Consider the following 18,978-nt stretch of genomic DNA (forward strand, 5'->3'; position numbering starts at 1 on the left):
GAGTGTATATATATATATATATATATATACAGGGTGAGTCACCTAACGTTACCGCTGGATATATTTCGTAAACCACATCAAATACTGACGAATCGATTCCACACACCGAACGTGAGGAGAGGGGCTAGTGTAATTGGTTAATACAAACCATAAAAAATGCACGGAAGTATGTTTTTTAACACAAACCTACGTTTTTTTAAATGGAACCCAGTTAGTTTTGTTAGCACATCTGAACATACAAACAAATACGTAATCAGTGCCGTTTGTTGTATTGTAAAATGTTAATTACATCCGGACCTAAAGTTGACGCTTGAGTACCACTCCTCCGCTGTTCGATCGTGTGTATCGGAGAGCACCGAATTACGTAGGAATCCAAAGGGAACGGTGATGGACCTTAGGTACAGAAGAGACTGGAACAGCACATTACGTCCACATGCTAACACCTTTTTATTGGTCTTTTTCACTGACGCACATGTACATTACCATGAGGGGTGAGGTACACGTACACACTTGGTTTCCGTTTTCAATTACGGAGTGGAATAGAGTGTGTCCCGACATGTCAGGCCAATATATGCTCAATGTGGTGGCCATCATTTGCTGCACACAATTGCAATCTCTGGCGTAATGAATGCCGTACACGCCGCAGTACATCTGGTGTAATGTCGCCGCAGGCTGCCGCAATACGTTGTTTCATATCCTCTGGGGTTGTAGGCACATCACGGCACACATTCTCCTTTAACGTACCCCACAGAAAGAAGTCCAGAGGTGTAAGATCAGGAGAACGGGCTGGCCAATTAACGCGTCCTCCACGTCCTATGAAACGCCCGTCGAACGTGTACCTCACCCCTCGTGGTAATGTACATGTGCGTCAGTGAAAAAGACCAATAAAAAGGTGTTAGCATGTGGACGTAATGTGCTGTTCCAGTCTCTTCTTTACCTAAGGTCCATCACCGTTCCCTTTGGATTCCTACGTAATTCGGTGCTCTCCGATACACACGATCGAACAGCGAAGGAGTGGTACTCAAGTGTCAACTATACGTTACAATATCTCCGGATGCAATTAACATTTTACAATGCAACAAACGGCACTGATTACGTATTTGTTTATATGTTCAGATGTGCTAGCAAAACTAACGGGGTTCCATTTAAAAAAAAAACGTAGGTTTGTGTTAAAAAACATACTTCCGTGCATTTTTTTATGGTTTGTATTAATCAATTATACTAGCCCCTCTCCTCACGTTCGGTCTGTGGAATCGATTCGTCAGTATTTGATGTGGTTTGCGAAATATATCCAGCGGTAATGTTAGGTGACTCACCCTGTATATACGGAGCACTTGACGATGGCAATTTGGCGAAATGGGCTCAATGTGAATGAGATAAAATATAAACAACTTGCATAGTAGTGTATTTGGCTATTGTTGTCGTTGTGGTCTTCAGTCCTGAGACTGGTTTGATGCAGCTCTCCATGCATCTGGCCATTATTCATAAATAATATTTGGCGTAATTCGGTATTCTTCTTGGGGACCATAAGCTTTGGGTAAATCTTATGGTGAGGAGTTTCGAAAGTGGGCAAAATGGACGAGGAGAAATTTAAACTTTGGTGTGCAAGTGGCGTCTGTTATTTTTCTGGTGTGAATATAAATGGCTTCAATAAATATAAGAAAAGGAAGTGGGAGGATCGTGATTTGGAGGCAGCAAGGCGACCTGTGCCTCACAACAGAGGGTTCCAGTGCCAATATTTACCCCATGTCCTGTATTCATTGTCATATGTTGGAAAGTTGCAGATTGTGAATGTAGCTCTGACCTCAGTGAATGTGAAGTCAGTATCCCCACACATCGACAGTTCTCCCAGCAATAACTCAGTTACCTTGTTCGAGACTTCAGTCTGTATCACTAAGCTTCTGAACCCTTGGCATCCAGGCTCAAAGAAGTGAACTGCCTGCTGCCATAAATTAGTATTACAACTTATCGGACTAGATAAAAGGGGTTTCATCCTTATTTCACTGAAGATGACGACATTGTTTGCTGCAATGATATCCCGGGACTACTACTTGCAGTGGGTCTGCTGGAGTGTCGACCAGATTACTGGCGACTTTTTGTCGACAAATTCATAAAAAGTTTGAAATGCGTTCTGTTACTTAATGGGAATCACTATGCATCTATTCTACTTGCTTATGCCTCAAAACTTCATAAATAATATAACAAAATGAGACTGTCCTGCAGAAACTTTATTTTTTTTATTTTTTAATTTGCTGCAGCATGGATTATCAGCTCGGAGACCATGGCTGCGGTTACCCTTGAAGCTGCATCACAGATAGGAGCGCCTGCGATGGTGTAATCACCGACGCACTTGGGTGCACGAATGGCAAAACGTCATCTTTTTATGAATCCAGGTTCTGTTTACAGCATCATGATGGTCGCATCCGTGTTTGGCGACATCGCGGTGAACGCACATTGGAAGCGTGTATTCGTCATCGCCATACTGGCGTATCACTCGGCGTGATGGTATGGGGTGCCATTGGTTACACGTACCGGTCACCTACTGTTCGCATTGACGGCACTTTGAACAGTGGACGTTACATTTCAGATGTGTTACGACCCGTGGCTCTACCCTTCATTCGATCCCTGCGAAACCCTACATTTCAGAAGGATAATGCACGACCGCCTGTTGCAGGTCCTGCACGTGCCTTTCTGGATACAGAAAATGTTCGGCTGCTGCCCTGGCCAGCACATTCTCCAGATCTCTCATCAACTGAAAACGTGTGGTCAATGGTGGCCGAGCAACTTGCTCGTCACAATAATCCAGTCACTACTCTCGATGAACTGTGGTATCGTGTTGATGCTGCATGGGCAGCTGTACCTGTACACGCAATCCAAGCTCTGTTTGACTCAATGCCCAGGCATATCAAGGCCGTTATTACGGGCAGAGGTGGTTCTTCTGGGTACAGATTCCTCAGGATGTATGCACCCAAATTGCGTGAAAATGTAATCACATGTCAATTGTAGTATAATATATTTGTCCAATGCATACCCGTTTATTATCTGCATTTGTTCTTGGTGTAGCAATTTTAACGGCCAGTAGTATAATAATTCGAAGCCATCTATCACAACCCAAGAAAAACCACTACAATTACTTTAAGTATCAAAATTGACATAAGCCACTTTTCTTACTTGAACAAATTATATTTTAAGGTTATAATCTAAGCATAAAATTTCCAATACAGATTTCGCCTGCGTTGTAGTTGAAAAAATGGCTCTGAGCACTATGGGAATTAACATCTGAGATCATCAGTTCCCTAGATTTAGAACTACTTAAACCTAACTAATCTAACGACAGCACACACATCTATGCCCGAGGCAGGATTCGAAGCTGCGACCGTATCAGCAGCGCGTTGTAGTTGACGTGGTGCATAAAGGACAAACATGAGGACGAAATGGATGGACACAGAACATTCACAAGGTAATATAATGTAATGTTCAGTAAATTATTCTTAAATTTTCATACGAAACTTGTGGTTTCCAGTAAGTAGCGAGTTCAGACCATACATTACGAGACGTATTCCTCTTATCAAATTTCTCATCTTCAGAATTCTACAAACTCCTTTCTAGCAGTAAACTAAAAGAAATTATCACAATCCATGTTCTGAGATAGGAATGTAGGCCGAATCTTCCAAGAAAACAAACTTATTTGAATTTCACCGATTGTCGTCGAAGTATGTACTGAACCGGGCGATGAGATCAACTGCACTGTGATCACGCCGTAATATTTGAAAAGATCGTTCGTCATAGGCCGATGTCGTTTGTCGGTGGAATCAACCGATGTCGATACCACTGCGATCGCTGCCTAATCCTTGATTCCTGAAGAGGGGTAGCCGACCTGTCAGTAATTGCAGGGGAACGTAATATTATATACGTGGTATATATATTCGTGGTACCACTTTTTTTCTTTTTATTAGCTTTAGGGTCTCGCCCATTCACCCATCTCAACAGTAGGCCGTCAGTTAATCCATACGAACGTAAGTACAACACAACACCCAGTCCCCGAGCGGATCTCTGACCCATGTAAAATTAGTTAACATGGTCTTGCTGTGCTAGAAATGCGAACGGCTGAAATAAAGGGGCAACTACAGAAGTAATTTTTTTCCCCGAGGGCATGAAAGCTCTACTACGTGGCTTAATGAAGACGAGATCCTCTTGGATAAAATATTCCTGAAGTATAGTCGCCGCGCGGAGTGGCCTCGCGGTTAGAGGCGCCATGTCAGTGCGCTGCCGCACCCGCCGGGGGTTCGAGTCCTTCCTCGGGCATGGGTGTACGCGTGTTGCTCTTAGGACACGTTAGGCTAAGTTAGTTTAAGAAGTGGTAAGTCTAGGTACCGATGAGCTCAGCAGTTTGACTCCTTAACAACTCACACACATTTGAAATTTTTTTTAAAGTAAAATAGTCCTCTATTCGAATTTCCAGATGGGGAATATTCAGGAGAATATTGTCATTAGGGCAAACAAAAGTGGCGGTTTTCACTTCGGAGCGTGAGATGTTACGTACCTTAATCGACGAAACCGTCCAACTATACTGGCCGTACATTCTCATTTTTTATTTCATCCTGGAATAATATTTGCTGAGCGACTGAATTGAGGCTGCAAATGGGAGATAATCTTTAAATCAATATCTCTGTAAAACTTGAAAGCTGGGATCTGTGATACTGCTGTGTGCACACACAAACTCTGAGTCTGAGGTAACTGGTATAATCTTGCGTATTCAAATACAGAGATATGTGAACAGGCAGAATATGGCGCAGCGGTCTGCATCGCCCATGTAAGACAAGTGTCTGGCGCAGTAGTTAGATCGGTTACTGCTGCTACAATGGCAGGTTATCAAGATTTAAGTGAGGCTGATCGTGGTGTTATAGTCCGCGCACGAGCGATGGGACATAGCATCTACCAGGTACCGATGAAGTGGCGATTATCCCGTACGACCATTCAAACGAGTGTACCGTGAATATCAGGAATCCGGTAAAACATCAAATCTCCGACATCGCTGTGAAAGTAAAAACATCGTGCAAGTGCGGGACCATTGACGACTGAAGAGAATCGTTCGACGTGACAGAAGTGCAGCCTTCCCGAAATTGCTGCAGATTTCAACGCTGGGTCATACACAAGTGTCAGCAATCGAACTATTCAACGAAACATCATCGATACGTGATTTCAGAGCCGAATGCCCACTCGTGTACCCTTGATGACTGCACGAAAGCTTTACGCCTCGCATGCACCAGTCAACACCGACGTGGAGCTGTTGCCAACTGGAAACATTTTACCTGGTCGGACGAGTCTCGTTTCAAATTGTATCGAGCGGATGGACGTTCAAATGGCTCTGAGCACTACGGGACTTAACTGCTGAGATCGTCAGTCCCCTAGAACTTAGAACTACGTAAACCTAACTAAACTAAGGACATCACACACATCCATGCCCGAGGCAGGATTCGAACCTGCGACCGTAGCGGTCGCGTGGTTCCACACTGTAGCGCCTAGAACCGCTCGGCCACACCGGCCGGCGCGGATGGACGTGTACGGGTACGGAAACAGCCTCACGAATCCATGACCCTTTACGTAGCAGGGGATTGTTTAAGCTGGTGAAGGCTCTGTAATGGTGTGGAGCGTGTGCAGTTGAAATGATATGGTACCCCTGATATGTCTAGATACGACTCTGACAGGTGACACGTACGTAAGCATCCTGTCTGATCACCCGCATCCATTCATGTTCATAGTGCATTCCTACGGACTTGGGCAATTCCAGCAGGACAATGCGACACCTCACACGTCCAAAATTGCTAGAGAGTGGCCCCAGGAACAATCTTCTGAGTTTAAACTCTTCCGCTGTGCACCAAACCTTCCAGACATGAACATTATTGAGCACATCTGGGATGCCTTGCAATGTGCTGTTCAGAAGAGATCTCCACCCCCTCGTACTATTACGGATTTATGGACAGCCCTACGGTATTCATGGCGTCAGTTCCCTCCAGTACTACTTCAGACATTAGTCGAGTCCATGACACGTCGTGCTGCGGCGACACTTCTGCGCGCTCGCGGGGGCCCTACACAATGTTAGGCACGTGTACCAGTTTCTTTGGCTCTAGAGTGTATCTTGTCATTTGCAGAATTCTTGACGTTTCCTAAGCTATTTTTATATATTTATATATTTGGATGATTCTTTTTGATGCATCCTGTATTTGAGATCGTGCCACAATTTGTTGTTTTAATTTTACAAGTTGAGAGTGTGTGATATGTTCTTAGTTTTTAACTTTTCATTTAAAACGTGAGACGTGTTATCAGGAGTGTTAATATTGTTCTGACATTGGACTCAGTATTGCTTGAAGCATTATCACACGCACGGAGTGACGTCACTTTATCTTTGTAGGAATTACCGAGCTGCAGAAAGTTAGATGCCCACTTAGGGCCGCAAAGGCTTACAAATGGTTAACCGTTGCACACTATCGTGGATTTTGTGTGTTAGGCTCCTTTTTGGTGGACGGTTCACCCGAGACAGAACTACATTGTCTGTGAGGCGCTAGGGAATGGGATGTTGGGTCAGTTAGGAGTGAAACATAATCTATTCAAAACCCATTAAGTAAGAGAATCATCACACCGGGCAGGAAGATCAGAGAATACAAAAACGGAAATGAATCGGATGAAGTTAGATATAATGATATATAGTAAAGTGTTGTGGCAGGAACAACATGACTTCGGGTTAGGTGAGTACAGGCTTATCAACACAAAATCAAACAAGGGTGATGCGGGAATAGCACTAACAATACTAGTCAACACATATTTTGGTGCCAAATATCTGAGAACGATTTTAGTGTCACTTTACTGCAGCGAGCGAAGACATGCTATCAGTTTTTCTAGAGTGGCTCTAGTTTTTTAGTGATTTTATTCGCCAAACCAAAAAACTCGTAAAAAATGAAGATGAACTTGAAAATTATAAATCTTCTCAGAAACAGCATGGAAACAATACTAAATCATTATGATGTAAACACATGAAATACAGAGTGACATTAGAGTTCTTAATAGAAAACAACGTAGTCTTTCCCAACTTTGCATGAAAAAACTCCGTTTATGTGATTGTCCTCTACGTGAGTGATGAAGTCACTTATGCTGGAGATTCCAGAATGTGACTGTGCCGTCTTTCCCTGATACCTTTCCCCCATGACATAGCTGTCTTGATGGAACCTTTCCCCCTGTTTCTGAAATCACCAAGACTGTCATGAAAATTATTTAAGTGCCTATGGAGGAGATGCACCTTTATACTCATATGAGCACCCAAATTATGAAAGTTTGTGAACATGTTGCGGACGACTTGTTCGTAGTTCTCTCCTGAAACATGTGTCACTGATGAACTTGCGAATTTGAGGACCACCGAAGATTCGAGCTAAACGTTTTCCACAACTGAGTCCAAGGAAGGATCTGCAAATGTACTTGAAGCCATTAGAATTTCTGTCGAAGGCCTTAAGAAACTGCTTCATAAGGGCTAGCGTGATATGGACCGGAGGGAGAATGAGTTTGTCCCTGTCAGCCGAACTCTCATGTATGGTGTTATCTGCGCCAACTGTCATATGTTATTTTGAATGCCACTCCAGTTTCTTCCAGTGGTCTTGCTTAGCTCTACTATCTTACATGCAGATGAAATATGGGTACTTTCTGTGTAGCCACTTTGCAGCGTCAAGGGTAACCGCAGCCATGGTCTCCGAACTGATAATCCATGCTGCTGCAAACGTCGTCGAACTGTTCGTGCAGATGGTTGTTGTCTTGCAAACGTCCCCATCTGTTGACTCAGGGATGGAGACGTGGCTGCATGATCCGTTACAGCCACGCGGTTAAGATGCCTGTCATCTCGACTGCTAGTGATACCAGGCCGTTGGGATCCAGCACGGCGTTCCGTATTTCCCTCCTGAACCCACCGATTCCATTTTCTGCTAACAGTCATTGGATCTTGATCAACGCGAGCAGCACTGTCGCGATACGATAAACCGCAATCGCGATAGGCTACAATCTGACCACTATCAAAGTCGGAAACGTGATGGTACGCATTTCTCCTCCTTACACGAGGCATCACAACAGCGTTTCACCAGGCAACGCCGGTCAACTGTTGTTTGTGTATGAGAAATCGGTTGGAAACTTTCCTCATGTCAGCGCATTGTAGGTGTCGCCACCGGCGCCAACCTTGTGTGAATGATCTGAAAAGCTAATCATTTGCATATCACAGCATCTTCTTCCTGTCGGTAAAATTTCGCGTCTGTAGCACGTCATCCTCGTGGTGAAGCAATTTTAATGGCCGGTAGTGTATTACTGCTTACACGTGGTTCATGCCATTAGGGTGGTGATTGTATTATATGAAGTGGTTTACAAACGTGGTGAACGTGTTTTCACTTTTCAGTGCTTTGGGTGTTCCATCCCTGTGCTGAATTACGGTGATTCTGCTTTGCTGAATCCGTCTGAAATTGTGCAGAGTGTTCGTAGTCTTGCTTTTCAGTGTTGCCATATCCGCCTCGGAAGCTGCGCGGTCACGCGACGGACTGCTACGCGAAGGGGCCCGGGTTCGATTCTCGACCGGGTCGGAGGTTTTCTCCGCTCGGAGACTAGGTGTTGTGTTCTCCTTACGTTCGTATGGGCATAACTGACGGTCCACTGTTGAGATGGGTGATTGTGCAAGACCCTAAAGCTAATAAAAAGAAAGAAAATGTTACCACGAATCATCTCGATTATATAATACGTTTCTCTCTCCATCTCATATATACGTAAAACGTTTCTGGTTATTTCAGTAACTGTAGGAGGAATGTATAGTACTCGCCAGGTTAATTTCGAGACATGTCGGCTACAATAGATTCTTACCTCCTTGACAGAATTATAAACTCCTTCAACCTTACAAAACTTGACGAAGAAGATGGGATGATGGACTGCGACCAAGCTCGGTGTTATCGAGCGGTCACTGACGACTAGGACGACATCTGGTGACTGTTGTCGGTGTGACTTTGAAAGCACCCTTAGAACTGAGGTCACAGCGGCACCGATAGCGGTTACTTTCGTCGATGACCGACATCGGCCGAAGACGGCTGATCGTTTGAAATCAGTACGCCACTACATGCGCGTTCACACTGTATTCCACCTCATCGCCCGAACGTATAGACTTCGGACGAAAATCGATGAAATTCAGATCAGTCTGTTTTCTTCGGTCAATCTGACCAACGTTCTCACACACGGAATATGGACTGTAAGAAGCTGAGAAGTTTAGTCCAAGAAAGAGTTGGTTTGTGAAAGCCCCAGGATGAAAAATATCGTAATCGGGATATAGCTCGGACTCCATGGACGGATATCACAGGTTTATGGGAAGCCAATAGAAGCCAAAATCTTTATCGAAAATTGTAGGAGTAAATTATAATCGCGAAAAATAATTTGTACAAGTGAGAAAGGTCGCGTACTTACGCATATAGTTACTGTAGTGTATCTTTTTTGGGTTGTGGTAAACCGTCTTCAGGCCGCAAGTGGCCTACCGGGACCATCGGACCGCCGTGTCATCCTCAGGGGAGGATGCGGATAGGAGGGGCGTGGGGTCTGCACACTGCTTACCATGATGGTATTCTGGACCGAAGCCGCTACTGTTCGGTCGAGTAGCTCCTCAATTGGCATGACGAGACAGAGTGCACCCCTAAAACTGGCAACAGCGCATGGCGGCTGGATGGTCACCCATCCCAGTGTCGGCCACGCCCAACAGCGCGAAACTTCGGTGATCTCACGGGAACCGGTGGTATTAGCTGTCTACAAATTATTATTACTCCTTATTGCCGTTCTGATGTCCGTAGCGTGTTGTATGTTGTATGAAGTGGTTTGCAAATGTGGTATATGTGTTTGTACTTTTCAGCGCTTTAGATGTTCAGAGTATTTTGTTCTAAACGTTACGTTTGTCTTTCACACGTATTCTGAATGACAGTCATTGAAGATTAATTGACGTATGTCTGAGCAACTTGAAATACATGCAGCAAAACAGTGTGTTTGCTTTTCAAGGTCACCACGAAATATCTTGAGTAGATAACAGAACATTTCTCCTTTCATCTCATATATTCGTAAAACCTTTCTGGTTATCTCAAGAAGTGACGAAGTGTTTACAATGCTCGCCATGTTCTTTTCGAGACAGATATAGCATTCACACGCATTGGACGTCTTTTTCATAGCAAGAGCCTCTAAGCACAGAGGTGTCGTGGTATCCATTTCACCACAGGTTAAAATGTAACTTGCTTCACACGTATAATAGATTTTGACCTAATCTGACCTTGACACCGAAAAACACCAAAGAATGGGATCGAACGTACTGTGACCTGGCTGTCACGCTGGACTCGCATTTGGGAGGACGACGGTTCAATCCCTGCCCGGCCATCCAGATTTAGGTTTTCCGTGATTTCCCTAAATCACTCCAGGCAAGAGCTGGAATGGTTCCTTTGAAAAGAGCACGGCCGTATTTCCTTCCTCATCCTTCCATAATCCGAGCTTGTGCTCCGTCTCTAATTATCGCGCTGTCGACGAGACGTTAAACTCTTAGTCTCCCTCCTTCCTCCCCTCCTAGAAGTCGGCCGATTTTATCGGGCGGCGTCTGGCGACGGCTTCTAGCAACTGTTGTCGGCACCACTGGTGAACTCACACTTACAAGGGGAGGCCACGACGTTTGGAACGCGGATTTACTGCAAACTTCGTACACTCGTAGTACTCCACGAGGACAACAAAATATGTAAACAGTAGCGCGTACTTCTCAAGCGTTATTGAGAAAATCGCAAGATAATTTCAGTCGTCAAATATATATCTGTGCGTGGCCATTTTTACCATGACGCGGCTGCAGCCGAGTGTTGCCGGCACGGTGGCTCTGCATGTTCGGTCAGAACGTTAGCTGCCCTTTCTATTTAAAAAAAAAAAACTGAGCAAACGGATCAATGAAAAGACTGTACGGTTGCCATCCGACGTCCGCCCTCAACAAATTCAACGAACAATATAGAACAAAAAGTTTTTTCTTTTTCTTTTTTTAAAAAAAGTGGTAGGCGTTCAAGCCGCTGGATCGCTGGATCGAGTTCCGTTTCGTCAGTTTTTTTTTTATTTTAAACACAGTCATTTTCTCTACTATTTATATTACAATTGATATAATGGGGAAAATACTTGTAATCAGATGAACTTATATTAAATTTACAATGTTATTTGGCAGTCTACTAATTTTTACTATCACAAACAAAATAACATTCACAACTATCGGCTACTAAACGACCAAAGGCATAAAGTGATACTGAAAATTTATACTTGTCCGTGATTTGAGAAATCCCTTATACCTGGAAGGAGACCGAAACGACATGTTACCTCCAGGTTTTGACCGGCACAGACGGCTTTCAAAAGATGTACAATTATTCGTCGCTTTCGACATTACAAGTTGCAGGATGGTATTTTTCATAAAAACATGGGAAACATAAAGTTAAACAGCGCCAGATGCATTGAATAAATGCTATGTTTCGGCATACGCAAGGTCTTTTGGCGTTTTCCGTGGAAAAACAAACCTCGTAAACATTTTCAGAATCCTCTCTTTCAGACGATAGTTTGGAAGCAAACCATGCATAACGCAGTACTTCCTTAAAAATCGGCGCTGATAATTCTTTATGCAGTATCGAGTGTATTTTAACAGCGTCTTCCGAGAAGCAATTTCTCGTTCTCTTTCGATTAAATACGAACAGCTTTGAAGACACGGACAAGCATACATTTTCAGTATCACTTTATGCATTTGGTCGTTTACTAGTCGATAGTTATGAATATTATATTATTTGTGATAATAAAAATTAGTAGACTGTAAAATAACATTGTAAATTTAATAAAAGTTCATCCGATTACACGTATTTTCCCCATTATATCAATTGTAATATAAGTAGTAGAGAAAATGACTGTGTTGAAAAAAAAAAAAAAAAAAAAAACTGACGAACGGAACTCGATCCAGCGGCTTAAACGCCTACCACTTCTTTTTTTATTTTTTATTTTTTTAAAGCATTTCGTTCTATATTGTTCGTTGAATTTGTTCAGAGCGGACGTCCGATGACAACAGGTTACTCATTTCGTTGATCGTTCGCTCAGTTTATTTTAATACAAAGGGTAATAAATGGCTGAGCGAACACGCTGAGCTACCGTGCCAGCACGACCATGATGTAGCCGCTTGACGGTAAAAATGACCACGCACACACACACACACACATATATACAGGAAGTTTCAAAAATGACCGGTATATTTGAAACGGCAATACAAACTAAACGAGCAGCGATAGAAATACACCGTTTGTTGCAATATGCTTGGGACAACAGTACATTTTTAGGCAGACAAGCTTTCGAAATTACAATAGTTACAATTGTCAACAACAGATGGCGCTACGGTCTGGGAAACTCTATAGTACGATATTTTCCACATATCCACCATGCGTAGCAATAATATGGCGTCGTCTCTGAATGAAATTACCCGAAACCTTTGACAACGTGTCTGGCGGAATGGCTTCACATGCAGATGAGATGTACTGCTTCAGCTGTTCAATTGTTTCTGGATTCTGGCGGTACACCTGGTCTTTCAAGTGTTCCCACAGAAAGAAGTCACAGGGGTTCATGTCTGGCCAATAGGGAGGCCAATCCACGCCGCCTCCTGTATGTTTCGGATAGCCCAAAGCAATCACACGATCATCGAAATATTCATTCAGGAAATTAAAGACGTCGGCCGTGCGATGTGGCCGGGCACCATCTTGCATAAACCACGAGGTGTTCGCAGTGTCGTCTAAGGCAGTTTGTACCGCCACAAATTCACGAAGAATGTCCAGATAGCGTGATGCAGTAATCGTTTCGGATCTGAAAAATGGGCCAATGATTTCTTTGGAAGAAATGGCGGCCCAGACCAGTACTTTTTGAGGATGCAGGGACGATGGGACTGCAACATGGGGCTTTTCGGTTCCCCATATGCGCCAGTTCTGTTTATTGACGAAGCTGTCCAGGTAAAAATAAGCTTCGTCAGTAAACCAAATGCTGCCCACATGCATATCGCCGTCATCAATCCTGTGCACTATATCGTTAGCGAGTGTCTCTCATGCAGCAATGGTAGCGGCGCTGAGGGGTTGCCGCGTTTGAGTTTTGTATGGATAGAGGTGTAAACTCTGGCGCATGAGACGATACGTGGACGTTGGCGTCATTTGGACCGCAGCTGCAACATGGCGAACGGAAACCCGAGGCCGCTGTTGGGTCACCTGCTGCACTAGCTGCGTGTTGCCCTCTGTGGTTGCCGCACGCGGTCGCCCTACCTTTCCAGCACGTTCGTCCGTCACGTTCCCAGTCCATTGAAATTTTTCAAACAGATCCTTCATTGTATCGCTTTTCGGTCCTTTGGTTACATTAAACCTCCGTTGAAAACTTCGTCTTGTTGCAACAACACTGTGTTCTAGGCGGTGGATTTCCAACACCAGAAAAATCCTCTGTTCTAAGGAATAAACCATGTTGTCTACAGCACACTTGCACGTTGTGAACAGCACACGCTTACAGCAGAAAGACGACGTACAGAATGGCGCACCCACAGACTGCGTTGTCGTCTATATCTTTCACATCACTTGCAGCGCCATCTGTTGTTGAAAATTGTAACTACTGTAATTTCGAAAGTTTGTCCGCCTGAAAATTTACTGTTGTCCCAAGCCTATTGCAACAAACGGTGTATTTCTATCGCTGCTCGTTTAGTTTTTATTGCCGTTTCAAATATACCGGTCATTTTTCAAACACCCTGTATATATATATATATATATATATATATATATATATATATATATATATATATATATTTGACGACCGAAATTATCTTGTGATTTTCTCAGTAACGCTTGAGAAGTACGGGCTCCTGCTTACACATTTTGTTGTCCTCGTGGAGTACTACGAGTGTACGAAGTTGACAGTAAATCCGAGTTCCAATCGTCGTGGCCTCCCCTTGTTAGTCCAGCCTCTCCACAGATATCTCTCCATTATTGTTGCATCTATGGTACGACAATCTGCATCGCTGAGGCACGAGAGGCTGCCCCCCGTAGCCATGTCCGTGCATCTTGGAAGAGGGGGAGGGGTGGACAAACAGACAAAAATATTTTGTTTTTTAGAAGACAGATTCGAAGAAGCCTAAAAAATTAAAATTGAAACAATTCCGTTTGTATCTCTGCTGCGTGTTAAGCCGTCGGCACACGGACTGTGCTGTCGAACGTTAACGTTGAGCGTGCCAAGTTCAACGTGCTGCTGAACGCTCAGGAACGATGCGATTTGTGCATACGGTACGTTGGCCCCATCGTGGTATACGCGATCGTAACGCACTACAGCGGCAGTTGAGGGATATTTCTAGTTCGTAAATCACACTGTTTACTCAAGAGGCGCGCGTGAAATTCCGACGTTAGCTTTATTAAAATGTACATTTCATTCATCGTCCACGAAAAGGGATGTACCATGTCCAATCAATAAGGACACAGGCTTATAAAAGTTCCATAACAAACAGCGCATTAAAAATTTGGAATACTTCTCCGCATCAGATAAACATTATTTCATCATTCCCACATTTTAGTAAAACCCCAAGGTCAATCCTATTTGATCACTGTTCCTACCCAGTAGCAGAATGTTTGCCACAAGTAAATTACGAAGCGTAAAAGAAAAAGGAGCAAAACATCTTTATACAAGTAGCGCAAGCTGTCCTGTAGATTAAGCCAATCGAACAAACGTACCCCTAAAAAAAAGGTGAACTTACATTTACATAACATCAAATATTATAGAATATATTTATATTAAACTAATAATAAAGCATCAGAACCTAATAAAAACGCAATTGTTAGGAAAAAAATTTGGCAGTCTCACAACACGAACCACGGTCCTGATTAATAACTGCAGGTAGCATTGTGACGCTACTAATTACGCTAGACCAACATCAGACGCCGTACAGTATATCATATTGTGTTACCCTATGCTGAAAACCTTAATCGTAGATATGTTACTAATTGAAATTTAATTATAACAAATTGTACCAAGAACAGTACGTTTTGTGTGGATCTTCAGTGTGTCGCTGCCGTCAAATAGCCTACTCTCATAATTCGAAAGTTACAATAATTCTTTTGCCACAAATATGATGTTTCTCATTATTTTGTTGGAACGAATCACACAGTTAAGAACGGGTTTCCCAGTTATTCTCAACTTGCTGGTGCTCAGAAACGGCATATATACATATACGCTTGAAATGAATGCCAATATAGCGCCTCACAACTCTGTACTGACGGGAAACGGCGTGCTTGTGACGTAGGTGGCGTTGTGCCATCTCATTGGTCAACGCTCAGACGCACGCTCAGAATATCTGATATGCCAGATATTGCTCTGCACGTTCGGAAAGACTCCCGAGCGTCCTATTCCACGCTATGACGTCAGAAACTCGGCACGCTCAACGCTCAACGTTCGGATGCACGGTCCGTGTGCCGACGGCTTTACCGTCAACGAGAATGGAGGCCTTTTATGCTTGGCCCTGCTTGCTGGGCCGCCATACTTCGAAGTCGCGTGGCTAGCTGGTGGGTGGTCATCGGACGCGCTTGCTCACCGCAGAGGAGAAACCAGGTCGGCAGAACTCTATAGCTCTCAGTGCGCTACCTGCCCTCTCTTCTTGCCTCTCCTGCCAGCAAGGTCGCGACAGCACGGCGGCCAGCTGCAGAGGAGTGGCATGGCGGTGCCAGCCTGGTCCAGCCCAGTGGAAAACCCCCACAGCCAGTGGCGATGCGGCCCGGCCTGCGAGTGCCAGCGCGGCTTTCACTGCCGCCCAACACGGCTAGCCCACCTCGCTCCCGCCTGGTACAGGGCGACCGCACTTACCCGTTACCACCGATGTCGTCCAAATGTATGGACTATGCAGTGCTTACTCAGAAATGAAGGGAACAGAAATTGGAACGTCGATAGTCACGCATCTAGAAAAAGTAGCATTTTTGGCGAGGGTCGGGGGACGCATGACCTTTTCATTTTTAAAAATTTTTTATTTATTTTTTGAGTTATCAGTTTTCACACTGGTGCGGCTCACGACGAATTCCGTTCCTGCGCCAACTGAGGCGTAGTTGCCTTGCTGGCGGTGAAGTGGGAGACGTGCCTCAGAGCTGGATAGTGACAGATGGTGACGCGAGACTGGACGCGCATGTAGTTTATGTATCAGACGATAGAGGACAGTATTGGTTAGGGGACTGATTTAGTTTCGATTTTACCCAGTAGAGTGCACTAAAGTAATAGAACGTTTTTCATAAACTGTTCTAGAATTTTCATAAAGTGTTATGTCTTTTTGTGTATGTAAAATGTTATAAATGTGTTTCAGCAGTATGAATGATGCGTGAGTGTGGATTAATGTTAATATGAAGATAATTGTTTAACGAGGTACGTAGTAGGATTTAGTGTGGGAACATTTCGAAGTATGGATATGGACAAAGGGGGTTTTTGTAGCATAGATTTGTAAAGTAAGTTTATGGTAAAAGGAAAAGTTAATTCAGGTATAAATAACAATAGTAAATAACTTTATGAATAAGCAAAACATCACCATATTAGATGATTACGTCGGTAAAAAGTGCAGTCGTTAGGTTTGCTATTTTGCGATTGGTTATGGATGAAAAGCGCGGACTGACGCGGGAGAATGTTGTTTTGCTATTGGCTGTTGAGTAAACTGACCAATGGTAAAGCAATACTCTTCGCGCGCCTTTCTCTGCTGGTAGAGAAGACTTACGAGTATTCTAAAGAAGAGTGGGAGCCTAGCCATGAAAGAGATCGGACGTGTGCAGTAGTAGTTCCGATGGAAATGATACGTTGCCGGATGTAGCAGTGTTTCATACATAAAAAATGCTGGAAAGTGACGGCATAATAATTCCGATGTGTGTGCAGAAATTTCGGAATTTTTAAGCGAATTTTGTGACGAGATAAGACACATTCCGCGTGGCGTATTGAGCAGGTCGGTGGCTAAAAACTGTGACTGCATTTGCTTCCGAGAGACTTAATATTTGGCGAGCATTATCAATAAAAAAAATCAGTATTTCTGTAGCTATTGCGTTTTCGGGAAATGCAACACCATAAACTTGCTATCGTGAGTGAAAGGGATTATGAGTGACTGTGTTAAGACTAGCACGGGCTTGGCAGTGATACTTGTTCACCTAAGTTTCAGAATATATTAATTGAGGACAAAATTTCCAAACTTTCATTTCGTGTGTCTCCCGAAACGTAGATTAGTGACTTAAATTGCAGCCTGGTTCACGTCGAAGTACAGTAGGTTTCACTCGGCTTTCGTACTGATGACCTGCTGAGACAATGTTCACAGGTAGGTGCAGGTTCGTCGCAAAGGGACGGAAAGAACCGCGCCGCCGCACAATCTCTTCATCTCAGAGTAGGACTTTCAAGATACGTCCTCAGTTATTTGGTGGACGTGTTCCAATATCTGTCTTCCTCAACAGTTTTTGCCCTCCAAGGCCCCCTCTAGTACCATGGAAATCATTCCCTGATGTCTTAACACACATCCTGTTATCCTGTCCCTTCTTCTTGTCAGCACTTTTCATATAATCCTTTCCTCGCCGATTCTGCGCAGAACTTCCACATTCCTTACCTTATCATTCCACCTAACATTCAACATTGTTCTGTAGCACCACATCACAAATGCTCCGATTCTCTTATGTTCCGGTTTCCCCACACTCCATTCTGCACTACCATACAATGCTGTGCTCGAAGTGTACGTTCTGATGAATTTTTTCTTCAAATTAAGGGTATTTTTGATACTGGTAGACTTCTCAAATGGTTCAAATGGCTCTGAGCACTATGCGACTTAACTTCTGAGGTCACCAATCGCCTAGAACTTAGAACTAATTAAACCTAACTAACCTAAGGACATCACACATATCCATGCCCGAGGCAGGATTCGAACCTGCGACCGTAGCGGTCGCCGGGTTCCAGACTGTAGCGCCTAGGACCGCACGGCCACTCCGGCCGGCCGGTAGACTTCTCTTGGCCCTTTTTGCCAGGCTAGTCTACTTTGCACATCCTCCTTCTTACTGCATCCGTTATGAGTTATTTTGCTGCCTAGGTAGCAGCAGAAGCCCTTACTCCCTCCCCCCCCCCCCCCCCCCTGTCCGTCAGAAATTCCGATGACCTCAGCAGTTTGCTCCCATAGGAACTTACCACAAATTTCCAGTTTCCAAAAAAGTTCTTTCTACTTCACGATTACCAGTTCTGATATTAAGTTTCTCGGCATTCTCATTTATGTTACTTCTCATTCCTTTCGTCTTTCTTTGATTTATTCCCAACGTAGACTGCTCATCCCATACAACAGTTCCCGTAACTCTTCTTCACTTTCGCTGAGGATAGCAACATCATCAGCGAATCTTATCATAGATATCCTTTCACTCTGAAATTTAATCCGACTCTTCAACCTTTCTTTTACATTCGTCATTGTTTCTTCGATGTATAGATTGAAGAGTAGGGGCTAAAGACTGCATCCTTGTCTTACCCTGTTTCTAATGCGATCACTTCGTTCTTGGTCTTCTAATCTGATTGTTCCCTTTTGCTTCTTGTACATATTGTACCTTACTCTTCTTTCCCTATAGCTTACCCCTGTTTCTCTCAGAATTTCGAACATCTTGCACCATTTTACAATGTCGAACAATCCTTCCAGACGACAAATCCAGTGAACGTGTCTCGATTTTCCTTCACTCTTTCTTCCATTATCAATCGCAACGTCAGAGCTGCCTCTCTGGTGCCTTTACCTTTCCTAAAACCACACTGATCTTCATCTAAGAGATAATCAATTTTCTTTTCCATTTTTCTGTGTATTATTCTTGTCACCAATTAGGATGCATGAGCAGTGAATTCTCGCTCTTGTCGGCCCTTGCAATCTTCGGAATTGTGTGGATGATGTTTTTC

This window comes from Schistocerca serialis, chromosome 9, assembly GCF_023864345.2.
Source record: "Schistocerca serialis cubense isolate TAMUIC-IGC-003099 chromosome 9, iqSchSeri2.2, whole genome shotgun sequence".
NCBI lineage: Eukaryota > Metazoa > Arthropoda > Insecta > Orthoptera > Acrididae > Schistocerca > Schistocerca serialis.